We start from the raw sequence: 3,996 nt of genomic DNA on the forward strand, positions 1-3,996 counted from the left end.
AGAGATAAAGACGAAGATGTAGGCAGAGAGAGATAGGAAAAGGCGACTGCCGATTTCCCCTGGGTGGGTCAGCCCAGGGGTGCCGTCTACGTGAAGCCGGGGCCAAAGGGGTGTGTTGCCTCTGCCGGGGGGCCTTAAAGGTCCAATCACCCAGCGTCAGCTCAACCCCCAGGATCCCCTTTTCCCCGGGCACGGCAAAGCCACGCACGGCTAGGCGTGGGAGGGAGTAGAAACTCCCCCGTTAGCTCGGGTCCGTGGTGTCGCTACACACCAAACGCCTGCTTTCACAGGCGCCCCTGCGGGGGAATGTGATGTTTTATTTGACTTTAAGAGCGATTATTTCTTTTTCTTTCTTCCAGTTAGGACACGAACGCGAATACGCGGCGTGTTCCCCGTCACAATTCACGCAGTGAGGCGTAGTAACACAGTTATCAGATGGGTGGCCGTGGCTACCACATCTTGCACAAGTTTCCTGACCCCGGCAGTTCTGCGAGCCATGACCATATCGTTGACATTTATAACATCGTCTTGGATTGGGAATGTAGGGACGGACAGAGAGTTTGATGTAGCCTGTGTCTATAGATGAAGGCAGTGAGCTAGATGCAAAAGTGAGTATTATATGTTTGGTAGGTAGTTCTTTGTTGTCGCGTCTGATGACGATTCGTTTCACATCCGTGACATTTTGCTCTTTCCACCCTTCAAGCAGTTCCTGTTCAGACATTTCAAGAAGGTCTGCTTCTGAAACAACTCCGCGTGACGTGTTCATTGATCTATGAGGTGAAACAGATACTGGGATATTACCAAATGCTTTGAGACTGCCAAGTTTTTGATGATGATGATGATGGTAGATTTTAGTGGCGCAAGGGCAACTCAGGCCAAAGAGCGCCAAACACACGGTTTTCGGTCGATTTGATTATAAAATTCTATTCAGGGTGGCAAGAATAAAAGAGTAGTGTATAGGACTTAAACTTAGGTGTAGTGACTATGTGTGATGGGTTTAAAACTGGCTATGCTTATGGGTTTTACAAAGTCATGCGGTGTCGTCAACAGTCCTTGTCAAGACAAGGAGTGCGTGCTGCATGACATTTGATAAAAAAAAACTCTCAGCCATCCCCTCAAGATTGAGAGGAGGCTAAGATTAGTGAGAATATGTTATGGAATGTAAGAAGCCTACACTAGCTAAAAACTTTAAGACTACTTTTGGGGGAAACAAGGGATCATCTCCAAGAAAAAATTGTGGATGAGGCGGAATGTGACATTTGTACAGCTTTGGAAAGTGACACAGTCTTTCTGGTTCGAGGTATGGACAGGTGATTAGAACGTGAACGACAGACAGCTCATCACCACATTTTGCACAATGTGGTGCTGGAGAGTTCTTTAAAAGGTGCGAGTGTGTTGCATGTGTATGACCGATCCTGATTCTGCACAGTGCAACCTCTTGGTGCCTGTTACGTTTTTCAGTCACATATCTTCCTATTCTTGGCTTTACTAAGTGCAGTTTGTTTGCATTTGCTGCGTTCCATTCATCTTGCCATTGCTTACGCATTCGGTTTTTGATTAGCGGCCTCAAGTCCTCATATGGGATGACGGCTACGTCTACTGTTGGGTGGAGTGCAGCGGACTTCGCAAGTTGGTCCGCTGCCTCATTGCCAGCTATGTTGCAGTGTCCTGGAATCCAGAATAGCGTGATTTTCAGGTTGGATCTGTAGGCTAGCATGAGGCCGTTTAGAAGGGTATTAGTCACTGGATTTTTATGTGTCTTTGCGGAAGACAACGCAGTCACTGCACTGAGGGAATCTGTGTATATGATGGAGGCTGGTTCTTTCTTCTTTAGGATGTGCCTTACAGCTAGCAGTATGCCATAGCACTCAGCAGTAAATATGCTCGTATGTTCATTCATTGTTGCAGATTGAGAGTACGCTGGGCCGTATGCAGCACATGCGACGGCCGAGGACTTGGAAGCATCAGTGTAGTACTCAGCACACCTGTATTTTGCCTGCAAGTACATGAAATGCTGATCGATTGCGATTGGGAGGCCATGCTTTCCTACCTTTAGGAATGACAAGTCGCAATTGATAGCTCGCATTTCCCATGGTGCCACAGTGTCCTTGTGGGAACTTAGTTGGAGATTGGAGACAGGTATATTAAGATTTTCAAAGTGTGAGGCCACTCTAATGGGATACGTTGGCGTGGGTGATGGTCGCCTCAAGAAAAGGTGGGCGTTTGATGTATCCTGCAATAGCTCGCGAGATGGGTGGTCGACATGAGAGAGCACCTTGGTTGCATACTTGATGCTTGTGAACTGCCGTCGTCGTTCTAATGAACACCGATCTGTCTCAACATACAGGCTGGCTATTGGGCTGGTTCGGAAGGCGCCATTAGCCAGACGAAGCCCATGGTGATGCACTGGGTCGAGCATCTTAAGTGTGGATCTCAATGCTGATTTGTACACAACCGAGCCATAATCAATACGTGAGAGCACTACACTACTGAGAAGGTTTAATAGACAGTCCCGATCTGTACTCCATGACTGATGCGAGAGAATCTTCAGCAAGTTCAAGGCTCTCAAGCATTTCAGTCGCAGCTGCTTGATGTGTGGGACAAAGCTGAGCTTTTCATCCATCACAACACCTAAAAATTTATGATCCTTCTTAGTAGCGATGGTGTGCCCATTCATTGAAATGTTGGGGGGCGGCCTTATACCACGTAGTTTTGAAAAGAGTAGGCAGACAGTCTTGTCACAGTAAAACTTAAAATCATTTTTGTCTGCCCAGCTTGAGAGCTTATTTACTGCCAACTGAATCTGACGTTCGCAGATGGCTAGGTTGCATGATTTGAAGCTGATCTGAATGTCATCAACATATACAGAGTAGGAAATTGTTTTAGGCAGTATAGTGTTTATGGAGTTCATTTTTACGATGAATAGTGTGCAACTAAGTACGCCACCTTGGGGGACACCATTTTCCTGAGTAAACCGCCTTGAAAGAACATTTCCAACACGAACCACGAACGTACGTTCAGAGAGGTAGCTTTGAATGGTATTCAGCATGTTCCCTGACACTCCAAGGAATTGCAAGTCACGGAGAATGCCATAACGCCATGTCGTGTCATAAGCCTTCTCCAAGTCAAAAAATACAGAAAGGCAGTGTTGTTTGTGAATGAAGGCATCCCTGACGTAGGATTCGAATGCTACGAGTTGGTCAGCTGTCGACCGGCCTGATCTGAATCCAGCTTGACGGCGGTCAAGGAGGCCATTATATTCAAGATAATACATGAGGCGGCGGTTTACCATTTTTTCAAAAACCTTGCACAAGCAGCTAGTCAGGGCGATAGGCCTATAACTAGCGACAAGTGTGGCTTCCTTTCCTTGTTTGAGGATGGGTATTATAACTGCCTCTTTCCAGGCCTTGGGTAGACGCCCGGAGTTGAACAGTAAAACACTGTTGAACAGTAAAAGAATGACATCAAGCGTGTGTTCGTGTAAGTGTTTCAGCATGCCATATGTAATCTTGTCTTGGCCTGCAGCTGAGTTGCCACATGTTGCCAGCACTGCCTTCAATTCGTCGATGGTAAACAGAGTATTGTAGCCTCCAGCAGATGGCCTTCTATCACGGATGGGCTTACGTTCCTCAGCAAGCTTGTGTCGTTTAAAGGACTCTGTATAATGTGCTGAGCTGAAGATATACTGGAAGTGTTGGCCTATGGCATCTGCCTGGTGTTCCAGCATATCACCAGCAGTACTGACGAGAGGGACCGGATGAGTGTTGTGCCCTTGAAGTGCTCTTACTCTGTTGTACACCCTATGCCTATCAGTATAGGAGTTAACTGACGAGAGGAAGGACTGCCAGCTCTGCCTCTTTGATTCTCGTCGGATACGCCTACCATTTGCTTTTGCACGCTTGAAGTTCATCAGGTTGTCAGCTGTCGGGTACCTGCGAAATTTCGACCAAGCTTTGTTTTGGTTCTCGCGAGCTTTTTTGCACTCCGTATTCCACC

This window comes from Rhipicephalus microplus, unplaced genomic scaffold, assembly GCF_043290135.1.
Source record: "Rhipicephalus microplus isolate Deutch F79 unplaced genomic scaffold, USDA_Rmic scaffold_21, whole genome shotgun sequence".
NCBI classification, from domain to species: domain Eukaryota; kingdom Metazoa; phylum Arthropoda; class Arachnida; order Ixodida; family Ixodidae; genus Rhipicephalus; species Rhipicephalus microplus.